Source organism: Phyllostomus hastatus, unplaced genomic scaffold (assembly GCF_019186645.2).
Source record: "Phyllostomus hastatus isolate PE091 unplaced genomic scaffold, TTU_PhHast_1.1 phas_contig_159, whole genome shotgun sequence".
Lineage (NCBI taxonomy): Eukaryota > Metazoa > Chordata > Mammalia > Chiroptera > Phyllostomidae > Phyllostomus > Phyllostomus hastatus.
The window spans coordinates 37,772,142-37,798,084 of NW_025333640.1; the positions used below are offsets into that span (position 1 = coordinate 37,772,142).

At 48.5% G+C, this 25,943-nt stretch overlaps 1 long non-coding RNA gene across 1 annotated transcript in view; it reads right to left on the bottom strand.

Annotated features, from left to right (window-relative positions):
* Positions 1-293: 293 nt before the first annotated feature.
* The window catches only part of LOC123814178, a 57,287-nt gene continuing 31,637 nt past the window's right edge, over positions 294-25,943 (bottom strand). Inside the window, exons 2-3 of the long non-coding RNA XR_006784843.1 lie at positions 23,146-23,257; positions 294-407 (exon numbers count right to left, since the gene is read on the bottom strand). This is a non-coding gene — a long non-coding RNA (uncharacterized LOC123814178). The remainder of the gene's footprint in view (positions 408-23,145; positions 23,258-25,943) is intronic.

Below are 25,943 nucleotides of genomic sequence, written 5' to 3' on the forward strand. Positions count from 1 at the left end.
GACGCCAAAGCTCCTTTCCCTCCCCCAGCCCCGCGAATAAACCCCCTGGGGAGCAAAGCCTCTCTGTGGGCAGTGAAACTCAGGCATGTGTATTTCGGTTCTCTGATTAAGTTACAAAACTCTCAGTTAACAAAAAGAGAGAGTAGACCAAACATTGATTGACCTGACTTTATGTTGAAAAGGAAGGCCATTTTATTTGAATCGGTTTATCCAAGACAGCCAAAATAAATGGGAGAAGCAGAGACTGTATTCCAACTCAGCTAATGTCACATTCCAGCGCAGCTCGCTGGGGAGCGAATGGTAAATCCAAAGGCTCGTCAGGCGGGTTTTATGAAACACATACAACTGGGACTCGGCTTCTGCATCGCACGTGCAATGCGGTCCACGCCGGCACGGTGGCTCTCGAGCTGAGAAGAAAGGGCATCAGACTCAATATACATGTGTGAACTCGTGAACACAGCGCTTCAGAACACATCAGTGAACCCCTTGGTGCTAGTTGGCGATTGGTGGCTTTAAAATAAAAGGCCAAACAGAGACACTCTCTCATTTTTCTTTTCTGTTCGACTACCAAAAGCAATTTGCACCAAACGCAGTTCAGGAGGGAATGGCGTCGTAAAACAGCAGGTGTGTGTGTTGATTTCTCAGGTAAACATCCAGGATGGGTGCAGGGTGCTTACAACCAAAACCCAATTCCCATTCAACACAATTAGCCATTGGGCGGTCCAGGCTCCTGCCAGGGGACTACTGGCACCTGGCCCAACACGGATGTCCTTCCCCAGGTTCGTAGAGGCCTTCCAGGCGGTGTAACCACGTTTTACAGCAGCAATTCCTTTGTTTTTGGTTGTAAAGAACAGAATGTGTCGTAGCCACCAAGTACTGCTTGCCACCACTCCGCGAATACTACGTTGTTCATTCCTCCACCGCTGGCCTCTCCCCTTCACAGCCGTGCACTGGCAGCTGCGCCTGCGTGGGTGGGGGCTTTGCCTTCCGCCACTACCTGGAGAGTCACCGCAGCAGCCACCGTGGGAGCTGCAGACTCTGCGTTCTGGGTGAGGTGTCTCTTTTAGCCCCACATTCTTGTCCGGAGTGTTAAACGGCTAGCATCCGTTGTAACAGTTGACAATCACACCATCCATGCTGAATGCAGAATCCTGTGAAAAGGTACCGTCTCCCAACTTCCCAGCAGAGGAAAAAGCACAATCAGATAATGCAATTGCTGCAAAGGCAGAGGGAGTGCAATCATTAATATAACGTCATCCAGACCAAAAAGGGAAAAGGTTTTCTAAGTTTGAACAACGAATCCCATTTTTCCCAATGCTGCAGTCATTTCTAATGAGATGGAAGAGACGCCGTTGCTTTTTTCTCTTCAAATGAGAAGCCCATTGAATCACCACATGAGACAAGTTGTATTTAATTGCTGACTTCAGGTATCCAAAAAAAGAAGAAAGAAAAGAAGAATTATTGCTTTGCCATCTAAGAATAACTTAGTCACTCCAGAACAAATTTGGAAAGTTTCCTTTTCCGTATCAGAGCACCTCCGCTTCAGCAGTAACACGAAAGTTTGTCACTTCCTAGCCTCACTGGGTGACCTGCTGGGACCAGGCGCCCACCCCTTCTTGTTTCCCCTCCTTTATTCACAGCCCGTCTGCCCCTCTGGAGGGGAGGGGCTTTCCTCAAGGGGAGGGTCATGCCTTGGGGATCTTTGATCCCTACAAACTGAGGTTGTGAACATAGAAGGTCCCTAATGAACGTTTGGTTACTAAAGCAAACTCAACACAGCGTGCTGAATCGGATCACCTGAAATAAATAATGCAGCTGATAAACAGGGAAAGCTGCGCCATTGTTATTCTAATCATGCAGTTTTACATTGTTGTGTAAGTATGGAACCTGAAAGAGGGAAACGCAAAAATAGAGCCCACTACAAGCATCATCGATCTGCAATTCATTCTTTGTACCCATTACTAGAAGTACAATGAGCAGGCTTTTAATAACAGAAAAGCTCAGAAACAGAAATAAGTAAAATGTTTCATTCTGTCTCTTTCATACATTAAACGATCCATGTCTGGAAAAATCCACGCAGTTAACACATTCCTGATGTGTGAGAGCCATTTTTCTTGATTGGGAAATGGTGTCAATTTGATATTCTTTCTTCACTTTCTTGAAGCTCTATCTATAAACTATCTTTATATTAGTTTCTCCCAGGAACAAACCCACTTCTGGAGCCCAGAGAGTGTTATCCAAAGGCTATCCCAGCCTAATGACTGTGGAGATACGGCAGTGATCTTTAATTAGTCACACAAAGTCGCCCAACATCTGTTCTGGAATTCTCATTCACACAGCATTAAATTTCAAATCAAGTATGCTATTGGCAAAGAGTCTCTTGGAAATCGTATCTTGTAGGTAGTAAGTATAGCTCTGCTTATTTACAAAAATTATTGAGAGATCAGTACATTTACTATGCATACTTCTGTGGACAAAAATCAAGCAAGAAATGTCTGAAATAATGTAAAATCTGTATTTCTTCATTATTCAAGCATCACTTAACAATGTTAAGTGACTAGGACTGTTCTTTTTTTTTAAGATTTTATTTATTTTTATTTTTAGAGAGGGAAGGGAGGGAGAAAGAGGGAGAGAGAGAAACATCAGTGTGCGGTTGCTGGGGGTCATGGCCTGCAACCCAGGCATGTGCCCTGGCTGGGAATCGAACCTGCAACACTTTGGTTCGCAGCCCGCGCTCAATCCACTGAGCTACGCCAGCCAGGGCTGACTAGGACTATTCTAAGTGTGCACCTGAGCTACAGAGAAGTTTTGTAAGCAGTGTATAGGCATCGAAAACTGTAAATAAATCAGTTTCTAGATCTTCAGTTTCTGTATGTGCACTAGCCTAAACTGTGGGTCAAGCCAAAAGTCTACCTGTGATGGGCATATCATTTCAGAGCTGTTCTCTTACTTTCTAAAGGAAAGGTGCACCTCATAGCCATCCTGAATCTCGTTGGAGTGCACAGCCCCCGTGTAAGCAAATGTACAGGGCAGGAAACAAAGGGGATCTCAAAACACTGGCATCGACATGAGAAATGACATTTCTGAATCGAGAGGAATAAGGACTCAGAGGGATTTATAAAATCTCAAGGCTTGTAACAATCACAGCGATGTACTGAAACATATCAAATATATAAAAATCCCACAATGCCCAAAACAACCTTCACTGATTAATTTCAGGTTTCTAGGATGATAACTTATTAGAAAAAATTGATCAAGAAGCAAAGAATCCATCATTTATCTTGCCTTTTCTGTATAAACTACACTTCAAGGAAACCAAATAGATGAAGAGATATAAATGCATTCTTTATAGAAGAATCCTAACTTCCACAGGCCAAAAAAATAATCTAATTGGAAAATGACTGTTTTGCAGTAAAGAATGAAAGAATTCATATGCAAAATATCTCAAGGCTAAATTAATTAGGTGAAAGATTGATACTATTGCGAGGGGTTGTTCAAGCTGGCAACACCCGGACAGAATGATCGAGTTAGTGTCATTGCACACCTCCTGACATCACAGAGTAAGAGCCACCCACGAAATAGTCTTGCCAAAAGAACTGTGTCCAGTCTAGACACAAAAAGAAATTTACAGAAAATACACGGGACAGAGAAACATAAGGACGCTACACACATACACGTAGCTGAGTCAATAAGGGGGGTCCTTACTTGGGTCCTAGATAAATAAGCCAACTGCAAAAAGACATTTTGAAGGTGCACTGGGAACTCTATTTCCTGGGAGCTACATTATTCTAAGAAATTATGGTTAAAACTGTTCGATGTGATAAATTACTGTTTTTTCTTTTTTTTTTACGTATCCATAAACCAGTTCAACCAATGCTTAACTCATCTTTACCATGGTGTATCTCCTAAATTCCAATATTTTAAAATTGAGTTATTTAAAGCAAATACCAGATGTCATAATTTAAACATTAAAAGAGAATTGTGTGTGTGTGTGTGTGTGTGTGTGTATATATATATATATATATATATATATGAGAACACCTGTTATTTGCTGGCATGATTGCACTTCTGAATTATTAGATGAAGAGTAGAACTTGAACTAAAGAGAAGCTTTTCTTTCACACATTGTTATCCTTGTACAGACACCTACCCGAGTTCTCTGGTCCCCTGCCCACAGGCTGGGGACCACCCGAGGCACAGCAGTGAATTCAGTGTAAGTGGCAGTGCACGACAGCCACCTCTCGGTCTTCATGTCTTTGTGCAAGCCCCTCCCCTTGAGTGTGGGCTGGATTTTATGACTCATCTGTGAGTAATAGAATATGTCACTTCTGAGGTCATGCTGTGAAAGACTGTGGCTGTCACCTGGGGTGCTGTGGCTCTCTAGTACACTTTCAGATCTCTTGCTTCTGGGGAAAGCCAGCGGCTACAGCGTGAAGCAACCCTGCAGAGGGGACCGCATGCCTGAGGTGGCAGCAGGTCCCCTGAGCTCTGTCAGGAGTCCCGTGAGAGACCTCAGGAGCGGATCCTCGCCCACTTGACATTGCAAAGGACAGCAGAGCCCTCCAACAGTTTGCTACGTTGTCGGGGCCGGAATCCAGGCGAGAACCACCTATCTAAATCACCTGGGGCTCCTGCCCCACAGAACTGGTGGGATGGGAAGTGCTGGCCGCTTGCAGGTGTGAAGCCTGGGGGACGTTGTTACGCAGCTGTAGCTGACTCATACAATCGGGATAAGAAAGGACGGTCAGAAACTTCCAGGGCAGACAGACATTAGCAGAGGCAAAGGAGCTTGTGTTTCTTTGCCTCTTCGGCTGGGGTCCTCACGTGGCAGCCCACCGCCACGGTGGGTGGTCCCTCGCAGAGATCTCTCGCTCTCACACCCGTACGTTCACCTCGGGCTACACCTGTGTTCGCCTCGCCTCACTCCTTTCCTCCCTCTTCTTACTTCTAGCTCCCCATACTACCCATTTGCTCTCACTCTGTCCTCGAAGATGATAAAATCACTGAAGCAATTATAATGTAGGCTGTTGCGGTTATTAGGAAAACATCACATTCTTCGTTACAGTCACGGGGGGTTTCCTGCCCCTGCGGCGCGCAGCCCCAAGGAGAGGCAGGCGTTTCCGGCCTCGGTGCCAGACCAAGCGAAACACCGTCTTTTCGGAGGGGAAAGACGGGGTCGCTTCCTTGGAGTATTTGGAATAGAAGCAGTAGATCAGACTTTTTACTGTGGGTGTTTCATAACTCTAGTCGTTACCTAGCAAGTGAGGCTTGCTCAGTCATAAAATTAAATCAAGATGCTAATTAAGAAGTACGAAATGCTTTGCTATTTGGTTCAATACCATAAAAACTATCCTCACGCTGTGTTTGTTTAAAACAGTTTCCTAACAGTGACAGCAATGGCATGGCGATGTTTCACGTTTCATTGTAATTGGTTTAAAATAAAAGCAGAACCGTGATTTCACAACATTACATTGAACGGCAGAACCACCTTGAGGACAGGTGGGCTGGGGCCAGCACAGGTGACCCGGCCACAGAGGGGACGGTGGGAGTGTGCAGGTGCATCTGCGGCGCCGCCACCAGCAGCACGTGGAGCGTGGGGGGCCATGGGCCCTCTGGGTTGCCTCGACCCTCAGAGCTTCAATTCTCTCAGAGGCCTGTGGAGCTTTTCTCCCCATTTTAACGGGAGGAAAAGGAGATAGAGACCCGACACCCTTGCCCAGACAATGGAGCCACCGGGCGTGCGGTCGCATTCCTCATTCCGATAGCACGCCGTCATGCTCTGCCTAGAGCAGTGCACGGCTTGCCTGGCATCAGTATTAACAGGCTCCGAATCGAGGTCACCGAGTCAGTCACAGCAGAGACCTTAACCGTGCATAGAAATGCAGACACTCCACGCTCATGTGCCCACACTGACGCTGGTATGCTAATCAGCGGTATCCCTGCAATGAGTACTGGGTTTTAAATCTTCATATAGTATCATAAATAGGGTCAAAATTATAAATACCAATTAATGAGGCATAACCAAGAATATCATGTGTTTCTTCATTAAGGTCTTGATTTTTGTTTAAGAGTGAGTAACCCCTTTATGTGCTATCCAACGCATAATTATCTCTGGATTATATTTGTTAGCCAAACATTTTGTTAATGATTATAACCATTAATAGAATACTTGGGTTTACTTCAAAGTACCATTATTAAAATTATATTTGTCTTCGACCTACATTTATTATATTTGCAACAATTTATTCATACTTGTGATTTATAGTCATCTAGATTTTTGTTATTATAAGAGAAAAATGCAAGTAGCATTCTTTTCTCTATACTGGACCACCTTCGACACTTGTAAATTTTAACACTATTTTTTTCTGCTTTCGCTTGAGTACTTATTTGCAGTACTTAGAAAGAGAACAGCGGTGAATATTCGAGAAACGAGTTCCACCGCTGAGATATGTTATTCTGAAGATTCCGGTGACTGTCATTCTTGAGAGAGCTCAACAATAATCGATGCTTAGCAAAACACCGATGCGTTGCTTTGAGCCAGTGCTTTTTCCTTATTTCTCTTTCACCACCACAGTGCCAGCGATCATTAATAGAGAGAGAGAGAGAGAGAGCCACAGTGCCACTTTGCATCACGACGTGGGAGGACTGCCTTTTCTGCCGGCTGACGGGTGGGGGACAAATGTCGGGGTAGTGCTTACCCGACTCACAGCGCTGCTTAAGAACGGGCCATGCCTGCGGAGCTTCCCAAGGACGTCCTCCGTCAGTGCGGACACTCAGGGGCCCTCCAGGACTGCCTGCTTTCCTTTCCATTGTGCTTCTGGGACAGTTGTCCCAGCTTCTCCTGCGTGGCCGTTCCCTATGCCCAGCCCACCACGACCCTCCCCACCCCCACTCCCACAGTCAGTCCCCACCCTGTTGTCCATGCCCGTGGGTCCTTTATACATGTTCCTTGATGACCCTTCCCCTCCTTTCCCCCGTTATCCCCCTTCCTCTGCCCCTCTGGTTAGGGTCAGTTTGTTCTTTATTTCTGTGAGTCTGGTTTTATTTTGCTTATGTGTTTGTTTTGTTGATTAGGTTCCTGTTAAAGGTGAGATCATATGGTATTTGTCTTTCACCGCCTGGCTTATTTCACTTAGCATCATGCTGTCCAGCTCCATCCACGCTGTCGCAAAGGGTAGGAGCTCCTCCTTTCTTTCTGCTGCATAGAATTCCACTGTGTAAATGTACCACAGTTTTTTGATCCACTCATTTGCTTTTTAATTTACAAATGAAGGAGACATTCTTTCCCTGGGGTCAGTGTGACCGTGCAACAGGTTTGCTGGGTTAACTTGGGCGGTTTCTATTCTGCCTGGGGCAGTGGAAACCTGGCCCCTTCGGAGTCTGCAAACGGAGCCTGGTGTCACTGAGCTCCAGAGACGTCCGTATAAATACGGGAGAGGCTCTTTTTCCAACGTAAATAAGTGAGACTTAAGAAAATCTGTTAGGAGATAATTTGAGCATAATGCACATTTTACATTTCTTCCTGTACGGTTTCACCCATGGGAATCAGGATAATCCAGATTATTAACTGTGTAACAGCTTAAGCTCGCTTTCTTCAAACTTTGTCTGACACACAAAACCTGGTTTTACATTATATAATGGATGTAAAATTTGATAAAATGATACAAAAATCTTAGGGCTGTACGCAATGCCTTCAGGTGAACTGGTAGAAGGTTAAAGAACATTGTTTTCTGTCTCACATCTACTTAACTCACTTCTGATTTCATAAAGCATATCAAATATTATGTGGGGGCTTTATGCTTTCATGAACTCTTGAACCCACTGAGCTAATAAGACTGGAATTCTAATGAGTTAGAGACCTAGTCTATTTAAAACATGTCCACAGACCCTTCTCTCAGACCGCCTCCCTCCCCCTCCCCTCCCCCTCCCCTGGCGGCACGGCACTGCTCTCCCGCCAGTAAAGTCAAGTCTTTCATTAGGCTACATTATGCTCTTGTAGTACCAAATAGGCTTCAGCAAAGAAAGAAAAATGGACTGCATGCCTCATTGTATATGTGTGTATCATATATATCTCATCATATATATAGAATCACATATAAAACCCATATTACGTTTATACTTATATATTGTATAAGCACTCGCCTACACACACACACACTAACAAAGTCATGTTTTGAAACCCTCACAACTTTTAAACCCACTCACTATAAGGCTTCTTCAGTATGAGGCACTTAATTAAATGTCTTGATGGTTGCTAAAAATAAATCACACATTCTTTAACCGTGGACTATTGCACTAATAGGACACAGTTCCCCTTTTTTCAAAGAGACTTCAGACCTGTGAAAAGAGGCAGATGGAGAGCCAACACAGCACAATTGATTTCCGATGTGTAGAAGAAGTCAGAGAACATGAATGTCAATGCATCCAATTTGTCAAGAGAGCTAACACATTTTCCGATACCCTCAGCGGTCACACTTCTCTTCCTGTTTGGATCAAAGGCGCGGCAGGAGGACAGGGCGGTCAGCCGTGGGCTGGGTGGGCTGTCGGGGGGAGAGAGCGTTTGCAGACTCCTCTTCGGCCTGGTTCCGCACGCTTCCCTCGGCCCTGCTCTGGTCCCTGTTCACTGCCCAGCTCCCCAGCTGCCTTACAAGTCTAATTTCCTTCATTTCTCTTTTCCACTTAGAGTGTATTTGTCAGCGTCAGTCCTGTTCCAAATGTTACTTCAGCCTCTGCAGCTCCATGGAATGAAGAAACGTGGGGTGAGTCACAGAGAGGATAGCAGACAGTAGCCGTGCTGGGCAGTATAAGCAAAGTACAGAAGGAAGAAAGATTTTAGATGTTCAGTTTCTCAGGAAGTTACGGGGAGGAAGCCAGGCCTTCTTGCCCACTCGTCATTAAAGAAGGGCGTGTTGAGGGTGTGTTGTTATGAAAGCAAGCTAGGACTCACACGGTACGTACAAGCCCTGAATGCACACGAAGAAATAGCAAACGTTATTTGTTTTCTGATGCCCTTAGGTTGCAGTTAAACTTGAGCAAATACTCATGAGGATCTGGCACGTGACGACCCTTCTCTGTTGAGAAGACAAGTACAAACCTCTGGGCTTAAGGGGCTTTAAAAAAAAAACCGTTGCTTTATGTTGGAAAGAAATTGTTAAAGCTCTAGTAAGCAAAATCCTCCATATTTCTAAACAGAATGACCTTGTGGACATTAGTCAATATGACAGACTCAAAGGCTCCCAAGGTCAGGCCCAGGGCAATAGCAAGAGGAACACTAGGAAATTCTTGTCTAGATAGTTCCCGAGGAAAAAAGGCCGGTTGGCAGAGTGTTTTTTCCTAATGGCAAGACCACCAAGCAGAGGATCCCTGAGCTGCAAGTCCATGCAAATCTTTATTTCCTCCAGGAAATACATCCAGTTAAGTGAGGGCCAAAAGAGTATGCTCTTGTCTCCAAAGTCCAGATGGGTAATTTCTCTGTGCTATTCATGTTTCCAACTTCCTCTTGCCACACGATTACAACTGGATATAGACAGACAGTTGCTCTTCTTGATTTCTTAGACCATAAATACATGGCCAAGGTCAGACTGAATGTGTTTGTTCTATAAATACCTAATGTGCTGCTGGTATTCCCTAAAATAGATTTACATAGTTCATCCATTTTTTTCTACTGATTACTAGGTTACAAAGACAGCATCAGTTCACTACAGAATTAGGTTCTATTTGATTTTTGAGAAATTTAAAATTTGTCATAATTAATGTACAAAATATAAAAACAAAGAGATAGTCACTAAGGGTGGTACTGGGCAGAGATATTTGTAGAAAATGGTTCTATGAATCAATTTGAGGAATATATCTGAGATGTACATTATTTTGAAACAATATGCTGTATTTTATAAGTTTGAAGTTATTAGTAGAACCTAATAGAGGATTAGTCATTCTATAATACAGAAAATATTGTGATTACATATCTAACACATCTGCCTTACTTAAACATAGGAATAAGAATCTACATTGAAACTGATGTCAGATTTATAAAAACAAAAGACTAACCCCACTTTCTGAAGCTACATTAATCTGGAGAAATGATGGCCATGATAAAAATAGCGCAAGCACTGGAGGTTTCACGGGCTCCGTCTCATCTGCGTCCTAAGCCCGACGACATCCAGCCGCACCTGCTCCCCCCAAGCGCTCCCAGAACTCCTCTGCTGTGAGCTCCACCCCCAGGGCCTGACCACCCCTTGGCATTTACTGTTCCTTGTACCTTTCTGGTTTCCATGGTAATTTCCTCTAACTCTCGAATGTGAAAAGCTACAAAGCTTCTACCCTTCCTGGCAATGCCTGCTCATGTCCCAGAGAAGCTGGGGGTGGGGGGGCCCACGTGAAGGAGCAGGCCTTATGCCAGAGGGACCCCTCCCACGGCCATTCGCTGCCAGTGGCTCTGGCAGAAGACACATTGGCTTTTCATGTCCGTGGAGATGTTTGATCGCTTTTTAAACATTTATCGCACATTCATCGCCACTTGCTTTGATAGCATTAAGCAAGAGTCTGTGGGGGCCAGACAAGAAAACAATGTGAATAAAACATACTGGGCTGTTTTTGAAATGATCCTCCTCTACCGACACTGGCCAGTTATCCCGAGACGCCTTTGGTTCCTCCATCCTCCCCTTCCCTGTCTGCACAGCACCTCAGACCTCCGGGCGAACGGACCTTACGCCACCACCTGCAGGGCTGAATCTGGACAGAGACACAGCTCACGTGCTTGCTAAGAGATCTATTACATGATTACAGAGACTTGTAGCATAATTCTTTAAAACAGATTTTTATTTCCATGCTTGGACTGAAATTCATTTTATACGAGTTTCAATAAGATATACATTGAAATACACTCAACACTATTTAAATGTAAGGAAATCACCCTTATCTCCCTGCATCTGCCTGGGTGTGCAGGGAGACAAAGACTGTACAGGGGCTGGGAGCTGGTCCTATGGCACCTTGGGCGACAACAGGGCTGTGCACGACAGTCCTGCAGGTCCAGGAACGTGGAAATGTGACTCCCAGTCATGTGGTTCTCCGACCATCAGAAAACCGCAAGTGGGATTATGAAACTATGATGATCCTGCTTCTGTACTTGACATGCAATACTGAGGCATGAGGCAAAATAGACTACGAATTGGGTTTTCTCCAGCAAAGTCATGACTGAGTTTCACTAGAACCCCTACAACCTGAACGACAGAAAACAGAGTCGGGGCCAGGCATCTCAGAGCATGGGGCGCGGAGCAGTGGCTGGGGAAACGCAGACGGAGCGGTGCCCCAAACACCAGACCGACGCTTAAAGCTCAGAGTGCTCTGCCGCCAAGGCCGAGCAATGAGGAATGAAGGGCAGAGAGTCGGTTACCGCTGCAACAAGCGCTTTTTGTTCCCAGCTCGTTTCTCGAGGCAAGCTCTGGGCGGGTAATGAGAGCTCATGAAGGAAAAAGTTTGCTTTTATCTCGAACTCTCTCGTCCTGGAGGCAGGATCCTCTCTCTTCATTCCTTACCGTCTCTCCGGTTGCAGCCCGCCTCCCAGCCCTCTCCCCTCTCCTATCTGGGGGTCCGGCAATGCCAGGCACAAGGCAGACGGAGAACTCGGGAACTGCAAACGCCCCTGGGTGGGGGCGGCAGCAGCCAGGCGGTGCCAGACACGCCTCCTCCCAGCTTCCCATCAAAATACCGCAGAGACACTAAAAAATGAGGGAAGGTCAAAATACTTCCAGACAGGAGACTAATGCCCCTTGTGGGATATCCTTTATTCATTAGGATGTTGAAGCCCCAGTTAATTTAATAAAAGGGCAGGAGGAAAGCAAGCAAGCAAGCAAAGAAACAAAAGCACGCTCACCATTCTGCAGGGGGGAGCTGGGGTGGTGAGTCCGGCCTCTCTGCGTTCTGCCCGAAACCAGGCTCTGACAGGTGGGCCCCCGCCCCCCCAGGCCGGCTTCCCTTTCCCCCAGTTCTGGCGTGTTCCAAAGCCTCAGAACCGCGACACGGGGCAGGCCTTGACATCAATGTCATGTCATCGGTCACTTCTTCTTACAGGTGGGCCCACCCCATACAAAGGGGACTATACAGCGCCTTTCTTAAAATCAGGGAAACGGTAATGTTGCATCCCCGGGGAAGAACCTCCTCGTTTCCCCGCTGTTACGCAGTCAGCACCGAGCTCTTCCCTGGGCTTCCCCCCGCCCCCCCAGTGTGTCCCAGTGCTCCCCCCGCCACTCCCCACACGGCCGCGCAGAGCCGCCCGCCCAGGGAGGGGTGATCTCCGACCGAAGCACCGCCCGACCCTCGGCACCACTGAAACCAGCGCCTGCCGAGGGGAGCCTAATGCCGCCGTACGCTTCATGCCTTTAAAGACCCTTTCTTTAGTCTCTTTGACAATCGACAAATCCTGACTTCGGAGAAAAATAGAAATTTTTTCTCCCACGGCACACGCGTGAATACACGCATCGGGTGAGTCTCAGCTGTGAACCCCGCCCACCGGCCCTGACTGTTTATCGGAGCCTCTCGTGCGTGCGGAGCGAGAGCGGCGCGGTGCCCCATGCACAGCTCGGTTTCAAGGGCTGTGAACTGGGACAGGCACGCAGAATCCCTCCTTTTCCACAACTGCTCCAGGTAATGCCATCCGTCTCCAGGCTGAGAGGCGCCCAAACGGGTGCTTTGGTTGCACCCCCCCCACATATCAAATATTGTCACCCTTCAGGTGATAAAGACACACATGAATGAAAAAACGGGAAACTGAACCAACATCTGCAAGGAAAAACTTGCCGGTGAGAGAAAAAAGGACTTTTTTTATTCCATTCAGACAGCGTCAGCTATTTTTTAAAGATAATTTCCCCCCCACCCCTTCCTTCAAAGCACTAAACATTTTCTCTTTTCTTGCTGGCACTTTCAATGCTCACTTATCCTGCACTGAATTTACCGTGCTCATATTTATAAGGCTTGTAAAATATAATTTCCATCCTTGGATTCCAACCATACTTGTAATTGAACTGTAAAAGCTATGCTTTCGGGTCATCAAAAAAGTCAAATTTCTGTGAAATAGGGAGCCTCTAGTCACAACGGAACCTTGGCTTTTCCACTTTTAAAAGAGAAATAAAAATCACGTTCAGCAATTTTTCCCTTTACAGAAACAACCCTAGAACAGGAGACAACAAGAGGCACTCTGAAGGCGGACCTCACACGAGCCATGCACAGCACGACCCAGCCACCGCCACACGGTCAGCGTGGACAGAAGCAGTGGCCCAGGGTCCCAGATGTTCCTGAAAACTGGGAAGGACCTAGGGCGTGGGACGTGAATGAAAGGACGAAGTCTATTATCCACTGCTCTTCCCCTTTAGTGCTATCCATGAACATCCAGGTTGACAAAGCTGTTCTTGGGGATCAAAGAGGACAGCGATGTCCTTTAGGGGGGCTGAGCGGCCACTGGGCAGAGCCCCGCAGGGCACTGGGCTGTGATGACGTCATCTCTGCCCACGCCCAGCCCTGCCTGGCTCAGAAGCCCACGTCCGCTCTGGATACAGCAGCCAGCAGTCACTGGTCTGCTGGGGACTGGCTCTCATGGACCAGATAGAAAAAGACACAGAGCTAGAATCGCCCAGGGAAAGGAACAACCTGACCATGGGGACATCGCAGGCAGGGCTGCCAGGCTGGGAATCCCGGCACCAGGGGGATGCCAAGCTGTGGACGCGGAGTCAGAGGCAGGGAGCCCGCCGGGGGCCTCCCTGGCCAGTGGCCTCTGGCTCCCGGCCAGAAGCTTTCTTTTCCACCACGGTCACGACGCTGCCGCACAGTGGGGATGGAAATAGGAGAACTCAGGGACGCCACCCCCGGGTGGCCAGAGCTGCATCTGTCCCTTCCTGCTTCTGACCTGGGGGACTGTTTATTGGCGTGACCCCAGTCACCTACGTCATCCGCTAAGTGTCTAGAGTAGGTTCCCTCTCGGAGTTTGGGGGTGACTACGTAGTAACTCCAGCCATTAAAAAGAAAAGAAATTGCGTACTTTCTATAAGAGATACACCTTTTTTTCCTCCTCAAGGAAAAACATGGCTCTCTTTCTGGCCAATCTAATTTCTTCCATCTTTGTGCCAGATCTTTTCACGTCTGCCTGCTCCGAAACTACCCCGCCAGCCTGCACTTTCCCTGGCGTGTTCTTCGTCCTCCCCTCTCCACTGGTCAGCCCCTTCTGCGTGGAAATCCGTCCAGCTCTCTTAAATTAAGGTGGGGAATCCTTCCTGGGCCCTTTAACCCCCTCCGTCCTCTGTGGGTCAAACCTGCTGGAACAGAAGTCTGTCTCCACGAATCGCCTCATCACTGGTTCGACTTTAAAAACACTCGAGGGAGCCGCTCTCTCTGGGGTCATGGACACCGTCCTACCTGCAGGATCCGGGCGGTGGGGGGTGGGATTTGCTCATTCTGTGGCATGTTCAGTGGCGGCCACCCCCTCATTTCCGAGGTCTGGCGTCCGATAGCTCCTCCACTGTCCCGATGGGTTCTCCCACTCCACGGAGCCCTGCCCCGGGTGGGCGCCTCCCCCTGGCCTCACTGGCTCGGCTGCTCTTTAGTTCTCCCTTCCTTGGAACTTTGTCTTTGTCCTGCTCTCACGCTACTTGTTCTGAGCCGTCTGGGCTATCCTTATGCCTTCAACTACCAGCTTTCCACGCGGGGCGGCCCAACCCTTGCCCCCAGCTCACCTCCTACGCTCCAGGCCCATATATATTCAGCGGCCTACCTGACCTCCCACCAAGTGGGCAGTTGATGCTAAACGTGACAAAATGCCGTTCCTACTTCTCCTCCAAACCTCCGTCGTGTGATACACACTCCGTTTCAGTGACAGACGTCGGCAGCCGTCCAATCAAACCAAGGAAAAGACTCGACGTCCCTTGGCAACTTTCTTTCCCTTTGCCTCCAGTGCTCAAATGATTGCATGCCTGTCCCTGAGCCAGAGACGCGCACCGGCCCCTTTCCTGCACGCTCACGGCTGCTTCTCCGACTCAGGCCCGCCCCTGCCAACCTCCTCAGCGGCAGCCTCCTACACGAGGAAACATTCCACACGGTGTTAAAAGAAAAACAAGCAACACATTTTAAAGTGCAATGATCATACAGAAGCGTGCCCTCAACATCTAAAACCCTTACAAAAGCCCAGAAGTCTAACTCGCCGGTTTTGATTGCTGGGGTTTTTTACTGACGCCACAGACTAGACATGAATTCTGAATCGAGCCGTCCCCTGCCCTGTTATTTAGAGCGAGTCCCACTTATCCGTTTGAGTAATGACGCGGGCCTCCCCACCGTGGCCGGCTCTGGGTCCGAGCGAAGCACGTGAAGCGACCGCTCCAGCAGCTGTTCCGAGCCCCCTGGAGCTGCCGTGAGGGTCGGAGCCTCACCCCCCCCCCCACACTCTCACCTCCCTTCCCTCGGGCCTCACTCCAGCCCACGTGCCTCCACTGTGCTTCACTGTGAATGGCAAGGTCAGGAGCTAGTGTTTTCATCCGAAGTTTCGGAGTTCATGTGTTGACAAGATCCAGTTTTTTAAGTCATGTGCTCTCCTCCAAATCCTTATTTTGTAAAAGATAGGATTTTTCACCAGAGAAATCTTATGCGATTTGAAAATGTCTTTTAGACACCATTATGCCATGTTCCTCGTCCCAGGGTGTGCGGGCCACCCACGGGGCGGTGCCAGTGGAGCCCAGGCATGACTATGGGGGGGGACAATGGGGGGGCCCTCTCTGTCCACCCTTCCGTTCTCCCTAGTGGCCCCGCCCACCTCTTTCTTGTCCTCAGCAGCAAATATGACAAACACCCAGCCCTAGAACCCGTCTCTCTCTTCCACCTCAAAGATAGAGAGCGCTAGACGAAACTCCTTGAACTTCCCTCTAACCCTTCAGTCCTACTCGCTTCCTCTGTTCTCCCTTATGATCTAGATTTGCTCCCTCGCCCCTTCGTCTCTGTCCCCAGCCCCTCCAGCCTCCTCGGGGGCCGCCCTCTGTAACACACTCACTTCCCGGGCTATGTTCTGGGTCGCCTGCCCCCACAACAGCACTTAAACCTTTGTTTTCCTCCTAAGTAAACAGATGCCGGGGGCCATGTCCTCCCCCTGCCATAACTGCTCTACTTTTTTATTTTATTCCCCGCTTTCGTGGCAGAGTCATCTCCACTCTCTCTCTTGGCTTGCGTCTTCCTGTTGAGTCTCCAAACTCTTGAAACCTGATTTCTGACCGCTGTGCTCATCTGAAGCTGTTCCTGCGACAGTCGTTGACAAGTTCATGATTGTTCACCGCCCCCCACCCCCGCCATCCCACGATACGTCTCTGCCCGCCTTGCCTGTGCCTGACACTGCGACCGCTGCCCCTCTGCCCACGCTCTGGACTTCCCGAGTCGCCCTCCCACCTCTCCAGGGCCCCCTCCTCCTCTGCATATCTGTCCTGACCCATCATCCTCTACCTCAGCTACGGGGCACAGGGACAGGTGGCTAAGGAAAAGGGGAGATTTATGTTACGCTTGTACTGGGCCTTACATTTAGGGAAATATATGTGACATATAGAGAGAAATATATGAGGGGTCCCTTGTAGGCACACTAGACTGAATGAACTATAGAAAAAATATATAGACATGGACAACAAAGTCATGAAAGATGGAGAAAGCCCCCAAGATGACTGCTGCCTGCTATAAACATTTTTTTTTTTGCAGTAAGGGAGCTCATGCGTGCTGGAAGTACGGGATGGCATCCGGGGAGCCAGCAGAGGCCAGGCCTCCGCCTGCAGCTGCCTCCCTCCATGACCCCCATGCCCACATCCCTGCTTCCTCATTGCTGCACCTACTCGGCGCCCCCAACGCCGCATCCCCGGCTCAGTGCCTTCCTGAAACGCTGATTTAAAAATATATGCATCATCATTTTGGTTACAAAGTTGCATGGGTTTGGGGAAGTCTTCCCCCAAGCCCTGTTTTTCCCACGAGCCCTGCTAATTTTAGTGGAGGAGCCTTCAGAACGCAGAGATTTTCGGGGACGCACGCTTGCTGACAGGCCAACCCCATGTTTGCCAGCGTCACGGGCGGTAGACGCGGAACAGCCTGTGCTTTACTGGAAGCACGTGCCTGCATTCCATGAGTGGGTTATTTTTCCTTAATTAGAAAGTGTCATGTTTTGTTTTCTCAATACCAACTTTCTTCAAACGAGGCCGAACCCATTGCCTTTATTACCTGTCTGCCAGGCCTCAGGCAGAAGCCAAAGCTATTTTTAGTTGCATGGTGTGAAACTGATAAATCTTTCTTCCCATATTCAACCACTGCAAAATTACATGAGTGGATTTTAATCAAGAATGCAGAAAGGAATTCGCTTTGGGTTGAATTCCAAGCCAAGGAAGTTTTACTATCAATTTTTTAAAAGATTTTATTTATTTATTTTTAGAGAGGGAAGGAAGAGAGAGAGAGAGAGAGAGAGAGAGAGACATCAATGTGCAGTTGCTGGGGGTCATGGCCTGCAACCCAGGCATGTGCCCTGACTGGGAATAGAACCTGCGATGCCTGGTTCTCAGCCCGCACTCAATCCACTGAGCTACGCCAGCCAGGGCTTCAATTTTTTTTTTTAATGATAGAACAAAGGGGAAGAAAAGTGGGAGGTTAGAATGGAAACCCAGCCCCACTGTCCTACCATGAGGGGAGACCCGGGTGCAGAGTTGATGCTCATGGAAATCACATTAGAAGGTTGGTCCATCTCCATTCTAACCCTGATGCTGGGCTGCGACCCCTTCTGTCCAGGAGCCCCACCAGCGGCCATGGGGCAGAGCTCACCCCCGCCTTTCCCCCTCAGCCCCCCGAGTCCAACACCACGGCTCCAGGTGCAGCCTGCCTTGCAGGTTCTACTCAGACTCCCGACGTCATTAACCCAGGCTCGGTCGCTGACTCCCAGAACTTTGTCTTATAAAACACTGCCAGCCGGTGAGTTACAGACATGCACGCAATTCTAGTGGAGGAGGAAAGCACTCCACCGAGGTACCCCTCTCAAATTTTAATGCCCCAGAAGCCACGATCCTGGGGTGTGAGAAAGAGAACATTCCCTTGTGGACCATCCTGACCTCTCGAAGGAAAAAGCAAGTGGGGTTTTCATTTCCATGCTCAAGTTACGTAAGGAACTCATTCACATTATTCTGAAGAAAGAACCTAGCGTTGCGTGCCAGAAAAGATTGCGGCAAAGAATGACTTACAGACAATGGATCTCAGCAGCAGCTGACGCAGGAGGAGGGATGGCCAATGGTAAGGGGGCGGGACGTGAAGATGGGGCAATTCGCAGGGTCATGGGAAGACGCGGTTCAGTCAAGGTCAGGCAAGTGAGATATTCAGATGTTCTGAACCAGGCATGCCCCATCTGAGAGCTCAGCTGGTTCTTCAAAAATTATATAGTATGCCATAATAACAATGCCTGCATTGTCATGGCTTGGAAACTCGGGATGCATTGTTAGGGAGAGAGACAGCGAACACTTAAGGCAGGGCACTTACGTAAGTGCTGACTCAGCCAACCCAGCTCTTGCCCGCTTCCCAGACTCAGACACAGCCCAGCGCCCAAGGCACACGGCACACACTGCCGGACCGGCTGGGTTCCCGTGAGGCCTATTCCTCCCGCTCTGCTGCCTCAGCCCTTCCTTCCGGCGCCCCCTCATAAGGCTTTATTTCACGAGGTTGTTTAGGTTTCTGCTTTCCCTCCAGGATTTCCTAAATAACCCAAATAATTTTTATTAAGATTTAAACACATATTAGTGCTAAATTAGCATGTAAATCCTGTGGGTGCACTGTAATCTGAATTATTCTGGATTTTGCCAACTATGTATCTTTAACCATGGTACTTGCATTGGGCAGGAACACATACCTTAAGAAGAAAAAGAGACTAGGAAATACCGGCCAGCATTAGCTACTTTCCAACGCATGCAGGTTTGCTCTGTTGATTTGTGGGCGGCTACCTTAAAATCCGCAAAATGAAAGTGACTTCTGAGGCCACCTGTCCCAGACGCACTGCAGCAGCTCTGCCGCTCCAGCCAACCTGAGCCCTGGCGGTCAGTCCTGAAGACACGCCGGCAGGAGCTCCATCCCCCCCGCCAACCCCCACCCGTGGCACAGCGCTGCCTGGGAGGCCCCAGAGGCCCTAGAGAAGAGAACTCACTGCGTGGGGCAGGTCGCCCCAGAGAGCCACCTCTGCAGGAATTCCATTTCATGACAGTCATTTGGAAGACAGTGTTGCTAGACCAAATATATCGCTTTTCTTTCAACGAAACTAAAATCTATTCTATCATTTCAGGGCCAAACTGGTCAACTGTCCCCGACTGAGACTTTCCGAGGGGAAGGCAGGACGGGATGCGTGAGGAACTGTCTGAGATAATATTCATGTATGCTGCCCAGTAGCAGAGCAGGCCACAGGCATTTGCATAGCAAGGCTGACGCTTCGCTGGGCCAGTTTTATTATCCGGTCGCGGCTAACGTGCTTTGCTGCGGGTGACCTTACAGGAGCCACGGGGGGACTGCCGGAAGCAGACACGTCAGGGTACAGATGACGACGAGATAGGAGGGTAAAAGAAGGGCGAGGAGAAAATTACGCGGCGGAGGCACCTGATACAGGGAGAGATGTGCGCATCAGGTCTCTGAATAGCCCGGTCGTCTGGGAGAACATTGCTCTCTATTCCCTTTCAGATGCATTCTTCTATAATTCAATAATGATGACTCAGAGTCATTAGGGAGGAAATACAGTACAATTAGTATTTCTGCCTAAGAAGGCAAGGAAGTTGTTATGCTTCTCGAATAGTCCTCGGGGCTCATATATTATTTTTATCATCAGCTCAAAACACACGCACAAAAGGCAGGGACGTCTGCAAGCCTCCGTCTGGTGCTTCTCTGTTTTGTTGTCTTTCTGACAACGTCTGAGCCGAGCTCCCGCTCCACGCAGTCGGCTCCTCAGCCGTCACGGCCACGCGGGCTCAGCCGCTCCCCGTTTTCTGAGTCAGTTCATCGAGAGAGAGCACAGACATGAACGACCCAGGTCCCTCTCTCCTGGGGCTCCACGGCAGTGTCCTTCCACCTGCTCTCCCTGGTCCAGTGACCAGCTGTCCCGGCTGCACCGTCCACTCATCCACACCGAGCACGGCCCTGGACAGAGCAGCACTGGCCACGGGACTCCGTCGTCGAGGGCCACGTTCACTTGGGCAGCACAGAGGTAGCCAGTAGCCACGTGTGGCCGTGGAGCACTTGAAATGTGGCTAGTGAACCCGAGGGACAGAATTCTTACTGTATTTCCCTTGAACTAGTTTAATTTTAAACAGCCACCTGGAGCTCACAGCCACCACACTAGGCAACGCTGCACGGGAGGGCCCCTGAGGCTGGTCACTGTTCCCCGATGGGACTGTCCCCCTGCAGGGCGGCTTTGGCTGCACCGTCTACTTTCTGAGACTGTGCACCGCCCAGCCCCGAGTAAGAACTAAGATGGCAGGACCAGGCTTTCGGTTGACAGACTGAACAGACGCGTTACTGGAAAACACCCGACTATACACCTGAAAAAGCTTCCGACTTGCCTTTAGAACTGATACAACCCAACTGGACACACCAGGACCCCGGCAGGCATGGCCACAGGTGGGAGCTGGGGGTGGCGGGGCCGCAGACACCGCAGAGGCTGGGGGCTCTCATGAAAGCCCATCCCCAGGACCACCCACCCCGGCGGGTTCACTTCTTTAGTTTGTTGCCAAGGTTCTTGAAGGCACCTAAGTCTGTGGCCACCACCCCAGTTCCTCTTTATCCGGCAGAGATAAACGCCGAATACTCGGGGACACGCACATAGGTGTATGACGTGGTCAGAGGAGAAATTAGTAAACTGGCCATTTGAGGGGGGAAACGCTGGTGTTAGGAGCGGGGTAGAGGATAGAGCCGTATCTTAAAGCTCTCACCTTCTTCATCTCAGGGCACACACAGACCAATTACTAAAATTCTGTGGCACACCAGGAAATATAGTTTTGCTGATATGACAAAAATAGGTATAATTTTGACGCATTTATACTGGGCAGCTCTTGTTGTGTTGGCTGTTGTCATCTTTTTAAATTTGACAATCTAAAGGAAAAGAGGTCAGTGCCCCTGACTAAACAGTCAGGTATTGCATGCCTTAAAAATTTCCCCGGCTCACTGGTCAAAATCACTGCTTTAAACCATGCACCATGTTTATGAGAATAAGGAAGCAACGTAACAAAAGAGATCTAGAGTTTTACGCATTTATAGTATCACTGCTTGCAAAGTTTTCTGAAATTACCTCTCAGGAATATGTCAGGATCATTCTTAAAGCAACATTAATTCTACCCAGATAGGGAAAAGTTTTTAGCATGGAAAAAACATCTACTAGTCTCCTTTTACATAGTTCGGGAAAAGGGGACACACTTTATAGGCTATCGCATCCTACAGAACCTCTGGTACTAAGAGTCAATTTCATTATGTAGATAATTTTATTAGCTGACTTAAAACCCACCTGGGCATTCGGAGATCAGGCAGTAGTTTGTTTTTATAACTGGGAAGAGAAAATTGGTGTCATTTTTAAGCTCTCTTAGCCTGTAATGCCTGTCTCTGGTATTTTTCTTCTTCAAGTTATAACAGTAAATTCTCTCACGTCATTCATTGACTTCTCTGCAGGAGGTGAGGGCCATATTGATCACGCTTCACATACTTAAAACACGTGCTCTCTTACAGGCTGGGGATTCTTGGCGAGTTAATCTGTTTACTTTCTCTAGAACCAAATTGCCAGGGATCCGACGGCATCGTCAATAAAGTGCTGCATGTCCGTGCCCACATGTTATAAACAGCACTGACGAAATAACTACGGCTTGCACGTGCATGTAGCAGTACGGATCTACATGCTTAAGCTTAGTTTATTTTCAAAAAACTGTCCTTGATGTGGCTGTATGTCTGCATTTACTTTAAAAGTCTATGTACTATTCAAAATTTATCAATGCACTGTTTTGAGAATGCTCCTTTTTAAGAAAGCGGTGGATAAATGATGATCTCTATAGCTCATACTTGAACTCACAAAGTCAAGCCCATATGCAAATCCCAGAGAACACAGCCTTCTAGGGTAATCCTGCAGTTTGCCATTTACATCAAAGGATTTTAATGGAGTTGGCGTCCAGAAGGAGCTATTGGTGAAGCAATTCTTTTACACCACTGAGGGGTTCAAGGTTACGAGACATGGGGGAGGTGTTCAGGGGTGGCTTTAGTCAAAAGAAGTTGTGGTATTACCTGAACAGTCTGAAATGACTGAGCAAACACCTATTTTCTTCTCTCTTAGAGGGAATAAGATCTTTTTTTTTAAGATTTTATTTATTTATTTTTAGAGCAGGAAGGGAGGGAGATAGAGAGAGAGAGAGAGAAACATCAACGTGCAGTTGCTGGGGGTCATGGCCTGCAACCCAGGCATGTGCCCTGGCTGGGAATCAAACCTGCAACACTTTGGTTCGCAGGGAATAAGATCTTTAAAATGGGTTAGATTTACAAATGTGTCCCTTATTTTCTGATATCCCACTGAAATGATATTTAAAAATTAGGAGAAAAAAGAATATAAATTTGGGCTCAGAAAGAAGCATACTGGTACACGTTTCTGAGGACCATCTTTAGTAAGCACATTGGAACAGTCTTAGCAAATTTCACACGCACAAAAGTATGGAACCTCCTGCCTTCGCCTGAGACTCACAGTCTTCTTACTCCACCTTGGGTTTCCTGCTTTGGATAGAGACCGAGATACAAAGACACTCTGAACTCTGTACCAAGAAAAAAAGGCACAGAGTGTTAAAGCAAGAAGTTAAATATTTTAATACAATGTCTAGGAAGAACCAAAGAAATAAGAGGAAGGATTTTTTCAATGAAATAACAGAACAAAGTTCCAGGAGCTGAAAAGAGACACACGTCTTTAAAATGAAAAGCTGCACCAAGTGCTACGCGAGATACATTTTCAGCACAAGCACGTCCTTACCCAGAATGCATCGTGACGTTTTAGACCCGAAGAACAGGGACAGGATCCTAAAAGCCTGTCGGTAATGAAGAAAATCTTCCCAAATGAAAGAATGAAAATAACACATACAAAATTTACCAGCAAAAGAGAACACTAACCTGCAGCAGAGCATGGCTTTGACGTTCTGAGGAGAAATGACTTTGAACTTGATTTCCACACCTCCCCTCGCCTCCTGGGGTCTCTTCTGCCAACATCAGGAGCGGCGTGTCTCTGCAGGCGCAAGTCAGGCCACGTCATTCTGTGTTTCGAGGCCTCGGCAGCTCCCCGGCGCACCGAGGGTGAGCCCGAGCCTCCCCAGGGCCCGTGGGTCCCGAGCTGTGGGTGACCTCTTCACAGGGATCCCAGGACACCCCTCCCCGCCTCCAGCCACAGGGATGGCCCTGTCCTCGCTGCCCTTGGACAGCATGCGTCTGATTCAGGTCATTGCCCAGAGAGCCCCTCAGTCTTAAATTCTTCTTCCGAGTCTCCGAACAGGCGTCCCTCCTGTGTCCTTCCTACCTCTGTCCAAACGCTTCCATCTTCAAGGGCCCTCCCCCACTGTGCTCGGAAAGAACTGGCCTCTGCCTCACTCCGTCCCACGCACCCTTCCCAATTCTCCAGCACAGTCTCCCTGCCTGTTACACTACACATGTGTTCGCTCTCTCTCTCCACTAGCACGTAAAATCACGCCGGCAAGCAATCTGCCACTTTGGTCGCTGCTGCATCCCCGGCATGCAAACAATACCTGGCGAGCAGACAGCTCTCTGCTGAGGGGGTGAATGACTGAATGAGCCGGTGCAGGAAAGGCTGGAAGACGGGGCTGCTTTTGAACACTCGTGGGTGAGGGGGCACGATTCTCCCCGTCCCACGCCCAGCTTCTCCTGCACTCACTGGAACCCTGCTAGGTCCCTTGAATATCCAAAAGTTTTGTTTGTAGGGCGGTACCAACCGAGTGGGCATAACCTTAGACCTACTACGCACCACATAGGAAGAAGGCACGGAGGAGCTGCCTGCAGCCCCGTGCGAGCACCGCCCTGCTAGGGAGCCTGCCGCCGGACCCGGTGACAGGCCCGGACATGCTGCTGGCTGGCCCCCAGCTCTCTCTGCCTTGGGCAAGCCCCGTTTTCCTGGTGTCATCTTCTGCTCAGTGCGGGGCCCCTGGCAAGCCCCGCCACTCTGCTCTGCCCAGGGTCCCTGGTGCCTCAACATGCAATGCACAGCCGCAAAAGCTTCAGAAAACACCCAGGCTTCTCTGTAGAGCCCATCCACTCTTTAAACCATCTGGCGCAGACTGTGTGTGCAGTAAATGAATATGGGGTCAACGATGCGTGCGGGCCCTGGCCCTGTCTCCTCACTCGGGAGTCCAGTGTTTGGGGTCTCCACCGTCCCTGTGTAGCAAGGGGAAGACTACACATAGCGCAGCGCCCGCGGGGGTGTAGGACCTGCGACTCATAAACGGTTGCCCAAAGCAAGTCCTGTGGCCTGGGTGGGCCCCTGAGAAGTACAATGAGCGGGGGGGAATTGCTGAATCCGCTGTGTAATTCCGTGTTGGGGAACCTCCGGGGAGATCACCCAGGGGTTTAAACAGCCTGTTTGTGGGAACAGAGGCAGATCCCCAGAATCACGTCAGGGAGCGGGGCTAACCCATTCAGATGAAGGAACGCCAGAAAAGCTGAATGACGGGTTTTCGCCAGGGAGTGATCTGTTCTATCATTCTACACCTCTCTGAGAATTGATTAGTCCCATGGGTTAGGGGTGGGTACAACAGATGAAGGCGAGCTTTTAAAGGTACAGTCCTAGCAAAATAGAAAAAGGAGACACTTGCAAAATATACCTCTCTGGCTGTCTCTGGTATTTTTAGAGTGCTTTTGGTAGCTGTGCAATTCTTTCACCCTTCCCGGTGCCCTAAACTGGGTCTAAGACCTGGCAAAACAGCCTTTTCTTTCATGAAAGAGCACAATTGTTCATTGCCAAATACGGCAGCATCAGGCGGTGCAATAATTAATTTTGTCCTTAGGAGCAACAACTTACCAAAAATTTAAATAATGAAAAATATTGCTTAGTTTAACACTGCCATTTCATTCAAAACATTAAGCCCAGACCTTGAAAATTTTTATTTCTCAAATAGAACAATTATATGAAATTACGTTTGTTTTAGTAATTATATTTGCATTCTTAAAATTATTGCCTCAATTAGTTAATGTTTTACATATGTAATTCACCAGGATTGAGTGCTTTTTAAATTGTGTGCTTTTTTTAAAGATTTTATTTATTTATTTTTAGAGAGGGAAGGGAAGGAGAAAGAGAGAGAGAAACATCAATGTGCGGTTGCTGGGGGCCATGGCCTACAACCTAGGCATGTGCCCTGACTGGGAATCGAACCTGCAATGCCTGGTTCGCAGCCCGCGCTCAATCCACTGAGCTGTGCCAACCAGGGCCTAAATTATTGGCTTTTTAAATAATGACAATTGTGCATGGGCACTCAGAGGAGTATTTGTATGAGTTTGAGAATCCTTCCCTAGACGTCTTTCAAGGTCGAGTTCAGTTGACTGTTGATCAGTGTTGGGGGGAGGCCAGGGGCGCCCACCGCTGTGAGGTAGAGCATCTGGATGTCACTTTGACTCCCCACAAACGGGAGTCCTCCTGCAGGATGCACAGAGGATGGGGGTCCAGGGTTCCCCCGCAGCACATCCACGATGCAGGTCGATGCATACCGTCAGTCCTCGGCATCCGCCGACAACAGCAGATGGAAAACAGCAGAAGTATTTACTAAAAAATAATCGGCATGCAGGTACTCGCATGTAGTTCAAAACTATGCTGTTCAAGGGTCAATGGTTGCTCTTAAAATGTGCTTTTTCCTGAAGTCCATTCAGTGGATAACCTTCCAGGGTTCTCATCATTCTCTGCCCCGCTCCTG